The sequence below is a fragment of the Chiloscyllium plagiosum genome, unplaced genomic scaffold, assembly GCF_037043375.1.
Source record: "Chiloscyllium plagiosum isolate Xiang-an unplaced genomic scaffold, Cpla_swu_hap1 HiC_scaffold_1, whole genome shotgun sequence".
Classification (NCBI taxonomy): Eukaryota; Metazoa; Chordata; class Chondrichthyes; order Orectolobiformes; family Hemiscylliidae; genus Chiloscyllium; species Chiloscyllium plagiosum.
Window position 1 is genome coordinate 178,013,465 of NW_028270139.1, and position 14,215 is coordinate 178,027,679.

Genomic DNA, 14,215 nt, shown 5'->3' on the forward strand with positions numbered 1-14,215 from the left:
GTTCTGCTGTCCTCCTTCTATCCTCCCTATGCTGCTGTCCTCCTTCGATCCCCCCTATGCTGCTGTCCTCCTTCGATCCTCCTTATTCTGCTGTCCTCCTTCTATCCTCCTTATTCTGCTGTCCTCCTTCTATCGTCCCTATCCTTCTGTCCTCCTTCTATCCCCCCTGAGCTGCTGTCCTCCTTCTATCCCCCCTATGCTGCTGTCCTCCCTTTACCTCCTTATGCTGCTGTCCTCCTTCGATCCTCCCTATGCTGCTGTCCTCCTTCTATCCTCCTCATTCTGCTGTCCTCCTTCTATCCTCCTTATTCTGCTGTTCTCCATCTATAGTCCTTATTCTGCTGTCCTCCTTCTATCCTCCTTCTGCTGCTGTCCTCTTTCTATCCTAGTTTTTCTGCTGTCCTCCTTCTATCCTCCCTATGCTGCTGTCCTCCTTCTATCCTCCCTATGCTGCTGTCCTCCTTCTCTCCTCCTTATTCTGCTGTCCTCCTTCTATACTCCCTATTCTGCTGTCCTCCTTCAATCTTCCCTATGCTGCTGTCCTCCATCTATCCTCCCTATGTTGCTGTCCTCCTATCCTCCATGTTCTGCTGTCCTCCTTCTATCCTCCCTATGCTGCTGTCCTCCTTCGATCCCCCCTATGCTGCTGTCCTCCTTCGATCCTCCTTATTCTGCTGTCCTCCTTCTATCCTCCTTATTCTGCTGTTCTCCATCTATAGTCCTTATTCTGCTGTCCTCCTTCTATCCTCCTTCTGCTGCTGTCCTCTTTCTATCCTAGTTTTTCTGCTGTCCTCCTTCTATCCTCCCTATGCTGCTGTCCTCCTATCCTCCTTATTCTGCTGTCCTCCTTCTATACTCCCTATTCTGCTGTCCTCCTTCAATCTTCCCTATGCTGCTGTCCTCCTTCTATCCTCCCTATGTTGCTGTCCTCCTATCCTCCATGTTCTGCTGTCCTCCTTCTATCCTCCCTATGCTGCTGTCCTCCTTCGATCCTCCTTATTCTGCTGTCCTCCTTCTATCCTCCCTATGCTGCTGTCCTCCTTCGATCCCCCCTATGCTGCTGTCCTCCTTCGATCCTCCTTATTCTGCTGTCCTCCTTCTATCCTCCCTATGCTGCTGTCCTCCTTATATCCTCCCTATGCTGCTGTCCTCCTTCGATCCCCCCTATGCTGCTGTCCTCCTTCTATCCTCCTTATTCTGCTGTCCTCCGTTTACCTCCTTATGCTGCTGTCCTCCTTCGATCCTCCCTATGCTGCTGTCCTCCTTCTATCCTCCTTATTCTGCTGTCCTCCTTCTATCCTCCTTATTCTGCTGTTCTCCTTCTATACTACTTATGCTGCTATCCTCCTTCTATCCTCCCTATGCTGCTGTCCTCCTTCTATCCTCCCTATGCTGATGTCCTCCTTCTGTACTCCCGATGCTGCTGTCCTCCCTCTATCCTCCTTTGTCTGCTGTCCTCCTTCTATCCTCCCTATGCTGCTGTCCTCCTTCTATCCTCCCTATCTTGCTGTCCTACTTCTATCCTCCTTATTCTGCTGTCCTCCTTCTATCTTCCTTCTTCTGCTGTCCTCCTTCTATCTCCTCCTATTCTGCTGTCCTCCTTCTATCCTCCTTATTATGCTGTCCTCCTTCTCTCCTCCTTTGTCAGCTGTCCTCCTTCTATCATCCCTCTGCAGCTGTCCTCCTAAAATCCTCCTTCTTCTGCTGTCCTCCTTCTATCCTCCCTATGCTGCTGTCCTCCTTCTATCCTCCTTGTTCTGGTGTCCTCCTTCTATCCTCCTTATTCTGCTGTCCTCCTTCTATCGTCCCTATCCTGCTGTCCTCCTACTATCCTCCCTATGCTGCTGTCCTCCTTCTATCCTCCTTGTTCTGGTGTCCTCCTTCTATCCTCCTTATTCTGCTGTCCTCCTTCTATCGTCCCTATCCTGCTGTCATCCTTCTATCCCCCCTATGCTGCTGTCCTCCTTCTATCCTCCCGATGCTGCTGTCCTCCTTCTATCCTCCTTATTCGGCTGTCCTCCTATCCTCCCTATGCTGCTGTCCTCCTTCTATCCTCCCTATCCTGCTGTCCCCCTTCTATCCTCCCAATGCTGCTGTCCTCCTTCTGTCCTCCTTATTCTGCTGTCCTCCTTCTATCCACCCTATGCTGCTGCCCTGCTTGTATCCTCCTTATTCTGCTGTCCTCCTTCTATCCTGCCTATGCTGCTGTCCTCCTTCTGTCCTCCTTATTCTGCTGTCCTCCTTCTATCCTCCCTATGCTGCTGTCCTCGTTCTATCCTCCCTATGCTTCTGTCCTCCTTCGATCCTCCTTTTTCAGCTGTCCTCCTTCTATAGTCCTTATTCTGCTGTCCTCCTTCTATAGTCCTTATTCTGCTGTCCTCCATCTGTCCTCCCTATGCTGCTGTCCTCCTTCTATCCTCCTTCTGCTGCTTTCCTCTTTTTATCCTAGTTTTTCTGCTATCCTCCGTCTATCCTCCCTATGCTTCTGTCGTCCTTCTATCCTCCTTATCCTGCTGTCCTCCTTCTATCCTCCATATGCTGCTGTCCTCCTTCTATCCTCCTTATCCTGCTGTCCTCCTTCTATACTCCCTATTCTGCTGTCCTCTTTCGATCCTCCCTATGCTGCTGTCCTACTTCTATACTCCCTATGCTGCTGTCCTCCTTCTCTCCTCCTTATTCTGCTGTCCTCCTTCTATCCTCCCTATGCTGCTGTCCTCCTTCTGTCCTCCTTATTCTGCTGTCCTCCTTCTATCCTCCCTATGCTGCTGTCCTCCTTCTGTCCTCCATATTCTGCTGTCCTCCTTCGATCCTCCCTATGCTGCTGTCCTCCTTCTATCCACCTTCGTCTGCTGCCCTCCTTCAATCTTCCCTATGCTGCTGTTCTCCTTCTATCCTCCTTATTCTGCTGTCCTCCTTCTATCCTCCCTATGCTGCTGTCCTCCTTCGATCCACCCTATTCTGCTGTCCGCCTTCTGTCCTCCCTATGCTGCTGTCCTCCTTCTATCCTCCCTAAGCTTGTATCCTCCTTATTCTGCTGTCCTCCTTCTATCCTCCTTATTCTGCTGTCCGCCTTCTATCCTTCTTATGCTGCTGTCCTCTTTCTATCCTCCTTATCCTGCTGTCCTCCTTCTATCCTCCTTATTCTGCAGTCCACCTTCTATACTCCCTATTCTGCTGTCCTCTTTCGATCCTCCCTGTGCTGCTGTCCTGCTTCTCTCCTCCCTATGCTGCTGTCCTGCTTCTCTCCTCCCTCTGCTGCTGTCCTGCTTCTATCCTCCTTATTCTGCTGTCCTCCTTCGATCCTCCCTATGTTGCTGTCCTCCTTCTGTCCTCCTTATTCTGCTGTCCTCCTTCAATCCCCCCTGTGCTGCTGTCCTCTTTCGATCCTCCCTATGCTGCTGTCCTGCTTCTCTCCTCCCTATGCTGCTGTCCTCCTTCTATACTCCCTATGCTGCTGTCCTCCTTCTGTCCTCCTTATTCTGCTGTCCTCCTTCGATCCTCCCTATGCTGCTGTCCTCCTTCTATCCGCCTTCGTCTGCTGTCCTCCTTCAATCTTCCCTATGCTGTTGTCCTCCTCCTATCCTCCTTATTCAGCTGTCCTCCTTCTATCGTCCCTATCCTTCTGTCCTCCTTCTATCCCCCCTGTGCTGCTGTCCTCCTTCTATCCCCCCTGTGCTGCTGTCCTCCTTCTATCCTCCTTATTCTGCTGTCCTCCTTCTACCTCCTTATGCTGCTGTCCTCCTTCTATCCTCCCTATGCTGCGGTCCTCCTTCTATCCTCCCTATGCTGCTGTCCTCCTTCTATCCTCCTGATGCTGCTGTCCTCCTTCTATCCTCCTTATTCTGCTGTCCTCCTTCTATTCTCCTTATGCTGCTGTCCTCCTTCTATCCACCTTCGTCTGCTGCCCTCCTTCAATCTTCCCTATGCTGCTGTTCTCCTTCTATCCTCCTTATTCTGCTGTCCTCCTTCTATCCTCCCTATGCTGCTATCCTCCTTCTATCCTCCCTATGCTGCTGTCCTCCTTCGATCCACCCTATTCTGCTGTCCTCCTTCTGTCCTCCCTATGCTGCTGTCCTCCTTCGATCCACCCTATTCTGCTGTCCTCCTTCTATCCTCCCTATGCTGCTGTCCCCCTTCTATCCTCCTTCTGCTGTCCTCCTTCTGTCCTCCTTCTTCTGCTGTCCTCCTTCTGTCCTCCTTATTCTGCTGTCCTCCTTCTATCCTCCCTGTGCTGCTGTTCTCCTTCTATCCTCCCTGTGCTGCTGTCCACCTTCTATCCTCCTTATTCTCCTGTCCTCCTTCTATCCTGCCTATTCTGCTGTCCTCCTTCTATCCTCCTTATTCTGCTGTCCTCCTTCTGTCCTTCTTATGCTGCTGTCCTCTTTCTATCCTAGTTTTTCTGCTGTCCTCCTTCTATCCTCCCTATGCTCCTGTCCTCCTTCGATCCTCCCTATGCTGCTGTCCTCCTTCTATCTTCCTTTTTCTGCTGTCCTCCTTCTATCCTCCTTTTTCTGCTGTCCTCCTTCTATCCTCCCTATGCTGCTGTCCTCCATCTACCCTCCCTGTGCTGCTGTCCTCCTTCTATCCTCCCTATGCTGCTGTCCTCCTTCTATCCTCCTTATTCTGCTGTCCTCCTTCTATCCACACTATGCTGCTGTCCTCCTTCTATCCTCCTTATTCTGCTGTTCTCCATCTATAGTCCTTATTCTGCTGTCCTCCTTCTATCCTCCTTCTGCTGCTGTCCTCTTTCAATCCTAGTTTTTCTGCTGTCCTCCTTCTATCCACCCTATGCTGCTGTCCTCCTTCTATCCTCCCTAAGCTTGTATCCTCCTTATTCTGCTGTCCTCCTTCTATCCTCCTTATTCTGCTGTCCGCCTTCTATCCTTCTTATGCTGCTGTCCTCTTTCTATCCTCCTTATCCTGCTGTCCTCCTTCTATCCTCCTTATTCTGCAGTCCTCCTTCTATACTCCCTATTCTGCTGTCCTCTTTCGATCCTCCCTGTGCTGCTGTCCTGCTTCTCTCCTCCCTCTGCTGCTGTCCTGCTTCTATCCTCCTTATTCTGCTGTCCTCCTTCGATCCTCCCTATGCTGCTGTCCTCCTTCTGTCCTCCTTATTCTGCTGTCCTCCTTCAATCCCCCCTGTGCTGCTGTCCTCTTTCGATCCTCCCTATGCTGCTGTCCTGCTTCTCTCCGCCCTATGCTGCTGTCCTCCTTCTATACTCCATATGCTGCTGTCCTCCTTCTGTCCTCCTTATTCTGCTGTCCTCCTTCGATCCTCCCTATGCTGCTGTCCTCCTTCTATCCGCCTTCGTCTGCTGTCCTCCTTCAATCTTCCCTATGCTGTTGTTCTCCTCCTATCCTCCTTATTCAGCTGTCCTCCTTCTATCGTCCCTATCCTTCTGTCCTCCTTCTATCCCCCCTGTGCTGCTGTCCTCCTTCTATCCTCCTTATTCTGCTGTCCTCCTTCTACCTCCTTATGCTGCTGTCCTCCTTCTATCCTCCCTATGCTGCGGTCCTCCTTCTATCCTCCCTATGCTGCTGTCCTCCTTCTATCCTCCTGATGCTGCTGTCCTCCTTCTATCCTCCTTATTCTGCTGTCCTCCTTCTATTCTCCTTATGCTGCTGTCCTCCTTCTACCCTCCTTGTTCTGCTGTCCTCCTTCTGTCCTCCCGATGCTGCTGTCCTCCCTCTATCCTCCTTTGTCTGCTGTCCTCCTTCTATCCTCCTTTATCTGCTGTTCTCCTTCTATCCTCCTTATGTTGCTGTCCTCCTATCCTCCATTTTCTGCTGTCCTCCTATTTTCCTCCTTATTCTGCTGTCCTCCTTCTATCCTCCCTATGCTGCTGTCCTGCTTCTATCCTCCCTATGCTGCTGTCCTCCTTCTATCCACACGATGCTGCTGTCCTCCTTCTATCCTCCTTATTCTGCTGTCCTCCTTCTATCCTCCCTATCCTGCTGTCCTCCTTCTGTCCTCCCTATGCTGCTGTCCTCCTTCTATCCTCCCTATGCTGCTGTCCTCCTTCTATCCTCCCTATCCTGCTTTCCTACTTCTATCCTCCTTATTCTGCTGTCCTCCTTCTATCCACCCTATGCTGCTGTCCTCCTTCTATCCTCCCTATCCTGCTATCCTCCTTCTCTCCTCCTTCTTCTGCTGTCCTCCTTCTATCCCCTCCTATGCTGCTGTCCTCCTTCTATCCTCCTTATTCTGCTGTCCTCCTTCTCTCCTCCTTTATCTGCTGTCCTCCTTCTATCCTCCCTATGCTGCTGTCCTCCTTCTATCCTCCTTACTCTGCTGTCCTCCTTCTATCCTCCCTATCCTGCTGTCCTCCTTCTATCCTCCTTATTCTGCTGTCCTCCTTCTCTCCTCCTTTATCTGCTGTCCTCCTTCTATCCTCCCTATGCTGCTGTCCTCCTTCTATCCTCCTTATTCTGCTGTCCTCCTTCTATCGTCCCTATCCTGCTGTCCTCCTACTATCCTCCCTATGCTGCTGTCCTCCTTCTATCCTCCTTATTCGGCTGTCCTCCTTCTATCGTCCCTATCCTGCTGTCCTCCTACTATCCTCCCTATGCTGCTGTCCTCCTTCTATCCTCCCGATGCTGCTGTCCTCCTTCTATCCTCCTTATTCGGCTGTCCTCCTTCTATCCTCCCTATGCTGCTGTCCTCCTTCTATCCTCCCTATCCTGCTGTCCTCCTACTATCCTCCCTATGCTGCTGTCCTCCTTCTATCCTCCTTATTCGGCTGTCCTCCTTCTATCGTCCCTATCCTGCTATCCTCCTACTATCCTCCCTATGCTGCTGTCCTCCTTCTATCCTCCCGATGCTGCTGTCCTCCTTCTATCCTCCCTATCCTGCTGTCCTCCTTCTATCCTCCTCATTCTGCTGTCCTCCTTCTACCCTCACTTTGCTGCTGTCCTCCTTCTATCCTCCTCATTCTGCTGTCCTCCTTCTATCCCCCCTATCCTGCTGTCCTCCTTCTATCCTCCTCATTCTGCTGTCCTCCTTCTACCCTCCCTATGCTGCTGTCCTCCTTCTATCCTCCTCATTCTGCTGTCCTCCTTCTATCCCCCCTATCCTGCTGTCCTCCTTCTATCCTGCTTATTCTGCTGTCCTCCATCTATACTTCCTGTGCTGCTGTCCTACTTCTATCCCCCCTATGCTGCTGTCCTCCTTGTATCCTCATAATACTGCTGTCCTCCTTCTATCCTCCCTCTGCTGCAGCCCTCCTTCTATCCTTCTTCTGCTGTCCTCCTTCTCTCCTCCTTTATCAGCTGTCCCCCTTCTATCCTCCCTCTGCTGTTGTCCTCCTAAAATCCTCCTTCTTCTGCTATCCTCCTTCTATCCTCCCTATGCTCCTGTTCTCCTTCTATCCTCCTTTTTCTGCTGTCCTCCTTCTATCCTCCCTATGCTGCTGTCCTCCTTCTATCCTCTCTATGCTACAGTCCTCCTTCTATCCTCCCTATGCTGCTGTCCTCCTTCTGTCCTCCCGATGCTGCTGTCCTCCTTCTATCCTCTTTATTCTGCTGTCCTCCTTCTATCCTCTTTATTCTGCTGTCCTCCTTCTATCCTCCCTATGCTGCTGTCCTCCTTCTATCCTCCCTGTGCTGCTGTCCTCCTTCTATCCTCCTTATTCTGCTGTCCTCCTTCTATCCCCCCTATCCTGCTTTCCTCCTTCTATCCGCCTTCGTCTGCTGTCCTCCTTCTCTCCTCCCTATGCTGCTGTCCTCCTTCTATCCTCCTCATTCTGCTGTCCTGCTTCTATCCCCCCTATCCTGCTGTCCTCCTTCTATCCTCCTTATTCTGCTGTCCTCCTTCTATCCCCCCTATCCTGCTTTCCTCCTTCTATCCGCCTTCGTCTGCTGTCCTCCTTCTCTCCTCCCTATACTGCTGTCCTCCTTCTATCCTCCCTATTCTGCTGTCCTCCTTCTATCCTCCCTATGTTGCTGTCCTCCTATCCTCCCTATCCTGCTGTCCTCCTTCTATCCTCCTTATGCTGCTGTCCTCCTTCTATCCTCCCTATGCTGCTGTCCTCCTTCTCTCCTCCCTATGCTGCTGTCCTTCTTCTATCCTCCTTATTCTGCTGTCCTCCTTCTATCCTCCCTATGTTGCTGTCCTCCTATCCTCCATTTTCTGCTGTCCTCCTTCTATCCTCCCTATGCTGCAGTCCTCCTTCTATCCTCCTTATTCTGCTGTCCTCCTTCTATCACCCCTATCCTGCTGTCCTCCTTCTATCCTCCCGATGCTGCTGTCCTCCTTCTATCCTCCCTATTCTGCTGTCCTCCTTCTATTCTCCCTATCCTGCTGTCCTCCTTCTATCCCCCCTATGCTGCTGTCCTCCTTCTATCCTCCTTATTCTGCTGTCCTCCTTCTATCCTCCCTATGCTGCTGTCCTCCTTCTGTCCTCCTTATTCTGCTGTCCTCCTTCTATCCTCCTTCAGCTGCTGTCCTCCTTCTGTCCTCCTTATTCTGCTGTCCTCCTTCGATCCTCCCAATGCTGCTGACCTCCTTCTATCCTCCCTATGCTGCTGTCCTCCTTCTATCCTCCTTCTGCTGCTATCCTCCTTCGATCCTCCCTATGCTGCTGTCCTCCTTCTATTCTCCTGAAGTTGCTGTCCTCCTTCTATCCCCCCTATGCTGCTTTCCTGCTTGTATCCTCATAATTCTGCTGTCCTCCTTCTATCCTCCCTATGCTGCTGTCCTCCTTCTATCCTCCCTATCCTGCTGTCCTCCTTCTATCCTCCCTATCCTGCTGTCCTCCTTCTATCCTCCTTATGCTGCTGTCCTCCTTCTATCCTCCCTATGCTGCTGTCCTCCTTCGATCCTCCTCATTCTGCTGTCCTCCTTCTATCCTCCTTATGCTGCTGTCCTCCTTCTATCCGCCCTATGCTGCTGTCCTCCTTCTATCCTCCCTATCCTGCTGTCCTCCTGCGATACCCCCTATGCTGCTGTCCTCCTTCTATCCTCCTTATTCTGCTGTCCTCCTTCTATCCCCCCTATGCTGCTGTCCTCCTTCAATTCCTCCCTATGCTGCTGTCCTCCTTCTATCCTCCCTATGCTGCTGTCCTCCTTCTATCCTCCCTATGCTGCTGTCCTCCTTCTATCCTCCTCATTCTGCTGTCCTCCTTCTACCCTCCCTATGCTGCTGTCCTCCTTCTATCCTCCTCATTCTGCTGTCCTCCTTCTATCCCCCCTATCCTGCTGTCCTCCTTCTATCCTCCTTATTCTGCTGTCCTCCTTCTATCCTCCCTCTGCTGCTGTCCTCCTAAAATCCTACTTCTTCTGCTGTCCTCCTTCTATCCTGCTTATTCTGCTGTCCTCCATCTATCCTCCCTGTGCTGCTGTCCTCCTTCTATCCCCCCTATGCTTCTGTCCTCCTTGTATCCTCATAATTCTGCTGTCCTCCTTCTATCCTCCCTCTGCTGCAGTCCTCCTTCTATCCTCCTTCTTCTGCTGTCCTCCTTCTCTCCTCCTTTATCAGCTGTCCCCCTTCTATCCTCCCTCTGCTGTTGTCCTCCTAAAATCCTCCTTCTTCTGCTGTCCTCCTTCTATCCTCCCTATGCTCCTGTTCTCCTTCTATCCTCCTTTTTCTGCTGTCCTCCTTCTATCCTCCCTATGCTGCTGTCCTCCTTCTATCCTCCCTATGGTACAGTCCTCCTTCTATCCTCCCTATGCTGCTGTCCTCCTTCTGTCCTCCCGATGCTGCTGTCCTCCTTCTGTCCTCTTTATTCTGCTGTCCTCCTTCTATCCTCTTTATTCTGCTGTCCTCCTTCTATCCTCCCTATGCTGCTGTCCTCCTTCTATCCTCGCTGTGCTGCTGTCCTCCTTCTATCCTCCTTATTCTGCTGTCCTCCTTCTATCCCCCCTATCCTGCTTTCCTCCTTCTATCCGCCTTCGTCTGCTGTCCTCCTTCTCTCCTCCCTATGCTGCTGTCCTCCTTCTATCCTCCTCATTCTGCTGTCCTCCTTCTATCCCCCCTATCCTGCTGTCCTCCTTCTATCCTCCTTATTCTGCTGTCCTCCTTCTATCCCCCCTATCCTGCTTTCCTCCTTCTATCCGCCTTCGTCTGCTGTCCTCCTTCTCTCCTCCCTATACTGCTGTCCTCCTTCTATCCTCCCTATTCTGCTGTCCTCCTTCTATCCTCCTTATGTTGCTGTCCTCCTATCCTCCCTATCCTGCTGTCCTCCTTCTATCCTCCTTATGCTGCTGTCCTCCTTCTATCCTCCCTATGCTGCTGTCCTCCTTCTCTCCTCCCTATGCTGCTGTCCTTCTTCTATCCTCCTTATTCTGCTGTCCTCCTTCTATCCTCCCTATGTTGCTGTCCTCCTATCCTCCATTTTCTGCTGTCCTCCTTCTATCCTCCCTATGCTGCAGTCCTCCTTCTATCCTCCTTATTCTGCTGTCCTCCTTCTATTCTCCCTATCCTGCTGTCCTCCTTCTATCCCCCCTATGCTGCTGTCCTCCTTCTATCCTCCTTATTCTGCTGTCCTCCTTCTATCCTCCTTATGCTGCTGTCCTCCTTCTGTCCTCCTTATTCTGCTGTCCTCCTTCTATACTCCCTATTCTGCTGTCCTCCTTCAATCTTCCCTATGCTGCTGTCCTCCTTCTATCCTCCCTATGTTGCTGTCCTCCTATCCTCCATGTTCTGCTGTCCTCCTTCTATCCTCCCTATGCTGCTGTCCTCCTTCTATCCTCCTTATTCTGCTGTCCTCCTTCTATCCTCCTTATGCTGCTGTCCTCCTTCTGTCCTCCTTATTCTGCTGTCCTCCCTCGATCCTCCCTATGCTGCTGTCCTCCTTCTATCCTCCTTATTCTGCTGTCCTCCTTCTATCCTCCTTATGCTGCTGTCCTCCTTCTGTCCTCCTTATTCTGCTGTCCTCCTTCTATCCTCCTTAAGCTGCTGTCCTCCTTCTGTCCTCCTTAATCTGCTGTCCTCCTTCGATCCTCCCAATGCTGCTGTCCTCCTTCTATCCTCCCTATGCTGCTGTCCTCCTTCTATCCTCCTTCTGCTGCTATCCTCCTTCGATCCTCCCTATGCTGCTGTCCTCCTTCTATTCTCCTGAAGTTGCTGTCCTCCTTCTATCCCCCCTATGCTGCTTTCCTGCTTGTATCCTCATAATTCTGCTGTCCTCCTTCTATCCTCCCTATGCTGCTGTCCTCCTTCTATCCTCCCTATCCTGCTGTCCTCCTTCTATCCTCCTTCTTCTGCTGTCCTCCTTCTATCCTCCTTATTCTGCTGTCCTCCTTCTCTCCTCCTTTATCAGCTGTCCCCCTTCTATCCTCCCTCTGCTGCTGTCCTCCTAAAATCCTACTTCTTCTGCTGTCCTCCTTCGATCCTCCCTATGCTGCTGTCCTCCTTCTATCCTCCCTATGCTGCTGTCCTCCTTCTATCCTCCTTATTCTGCTGTCCTCCTTCTATCCTCCATATGCTGCTGTCCTCCTTATATCCTCCATATGCTGCTGTCCTCCTTATATCCTCCATATCCTGCTGTCCTCCTTCTATCCTCCTTATTCTGCTGTCCTCCTTCTCTCCTCCTTTATCAGCTGTCCCCCTTCTATCCTCCCTCTGCTGCTGTCCTCCTAAAATCCTCCTTCTTCTGCTATCCTCCTTCTATCCTCCCTATGCTGCTGTCCTCCTTCTATCCTCCCTATGCTGCTGTCCTGCTTCTATCCTCCTTATTCTGCTGTCCTCCTTCTATCCTCCTTCTGCTGCTATCCTCCTTCGATCCTCTCTATGCTGCTATCCTCCTTCTATCCTCCTTTATCTGCTGTCCTCCTTCTATTCTCCTGAAGCTGCTGTCCTCCTTCTATCCCCCCTATGCTGCTTTCCTCCTTGTATCCTCATAATTCTGCTGTCCTCCTTCTATCCTCCCTATGCTGCTGTCCTCCTTCTATCCTCCCTATCCTGCTGTCCTCCTTCTATCCTCCCTATCCTGCTGTCCTCCTTCTATCCTCCCTATCCTGCTGTCCTCCTTCGATCCTCCTTCTTCTGCTGTCCTCCTTCTATCCTCCTTATTCTGCTGTCCTCCTTCTCTCCTACTTTATCAGCTGTCCCCCTTCTATCCTCCCTCTGCTGCTGTCCTCCTCAAATCCTACTTCTTCTGCTGTCCTCCTTCTATCCTCCCTATGCTGCTGTCCTCCTTCTATCCTCCGTATGCTACAGTCCTCCTTCTATCCTCCTTCTGCTGCTGTCCTCCTTCGATCCTCCTTCTGCTGCTGTCCTCCTTCTATCCTCCTTATTTTGCTGTCCTCCTTCTATCCTCCCTATGCTGATGTCCTCGTTCTATCCTCCCTATACTGCTGTCCTCCTTCTCTCCTCCCTATGCTGCTGTCCTCCTTCTATCCTCCTTATTCTGCTGTCCTCATTCGATCCACCCTGTGCTGCTGTCCTCCTTCTATCCTCCCTATGCTGCTGTCCTCCTTCTATCCTTCCTATCCTGCTATCCTCCTTCTATCCTCCTTACTCTGCTGTCTTTTCTCTGGTTTGTCACTTTCCTTTTTAGTTATTTTCCCAGGAAATCTCCCGTTTGATTGAGAGTGCATTCTGTGACTTCTTTGAGCGCAGGATGTTTATTTCTTCAGATGGTAGTTGTTGTCATTTTTTTCCCCCCAACATTGTACTCTCTCATTGGTCCACTGTTGGCAATACAATAAATTCAAACTCAATTGGGTTTTTGTAACCTGGGCATCATTTAAATTAATTTGTTGAAATTTCAATTGTTGTCAAAACAGCAACCAAATCTCAGGTATCCAGTTAACAGCCACTCGTTACATGCAGCTATTGTGGAGCCACCTGTCTTTTAGGTGTTCTGGACTCTGGGAGCTGCGGCTGTACTTTAACATGAGAAATGCATTTTCCATCAGCAAGTGACCATACACTCTTTCGGCTTTGGAACAACTCTAAGAGAGCTGGACAGTCTGGATACTGTGAGGGTGTTTCCTGGGATTGGGGAGACTAGAACCAGGGTCACAGCCCCAGGAAACAGGGGAGACCATTTTCAGAATGAGGTCAGAAGTCACATGACACCAGGTTATACTCCAACAGGTTAATGTGAAATCACAAGCTTTCGGAGCACTGTCCCTTGGTCAGGTGGAGTCATGTTCACCCCAGTCCAGCACCTCCACAATTAAGGATGAGACGAGGAAAGAATTCTTCACTCAAAGGGCAGTGAAAATGTGGAATTCTCTGTCACAGAAGGCCATGTGAGACAAGGCACTGAATATATACAGAGAGAGAGTGTGAGAGAGAGAGATTGGCAGAGAGAGAGAGAGATTTCTCGATTTTAAAGTCTTCAAGGAGTACAGGGAGAAAAGGCAACATTGCATATGTATCCTTCCAGAACCAGGCATGATGTTATTGAATGGTACAGCAGGTTCAAAAGGCCGAATGGCCTACTCCTGTTATGCCCAGTTCTGGTCACCCCACTATAGGAAAGATATGGAGGCTTTGGAGAGGGTGCAAAGAAGGTTTACCAGGATGCTGCCTGGACTGGAGGGCTTGTCTTACGAAAAGAGGTTGACTGAGCTCAGACGTTTCTCTCTGGAGAGAAGGAGGAAGAGAGGAGACCTGATCGAGGTGCACAAGATAATGAGAGGAATAGATGGAGTCAATAGCCAGAGAGTTTTTCCCCAGGGCAGGATTGACTGGTACGAGGGGTCATAGTTTGAAGATATTAGGAGAAAGGTATAGAGGCGACATCAGAAATAGGTTCTTTACACAGAGTAGTGAATGCATGGAATGCATTGCCAGCTGTGGTGGTGGGAGCAGAGTCATCAGGGACATGCAAGCGACTGCTGGACATGCACATGGATAGCAGTGAATTGAGGGGTGCGGAGGTTAGGTTGCATTATTTTACATTAGGATTAATCCTCAGCATAACATCATGGGCCGAAGGGTTTGTTCTGTGCTGTACATGTCTATGTTCTATGTTCTATGTCCTGTTCCTTGTCTGTATGTTTCCCCAATGCAGTTACAGAGAGAGAGCCAGGGTTTTAACCCAGCGACACTGAGCGAGCACTGAGACATTGTTGACATTTGAGAGGTTTGTTGGAGACGATGTTATTGAGAATGTGTATTTGAGAGGTTTGTTGGAGAAGATTACTAACCTGTTGTCTCTTCAGTAGTTGTCGGAGCCTCTGTTGTGGGAATTGTAGTAGTGGGTGTTGTGGCAACTGTTGGAAAGGAACAAACAGAAACAATCTCAATGAATGTGGGACCCT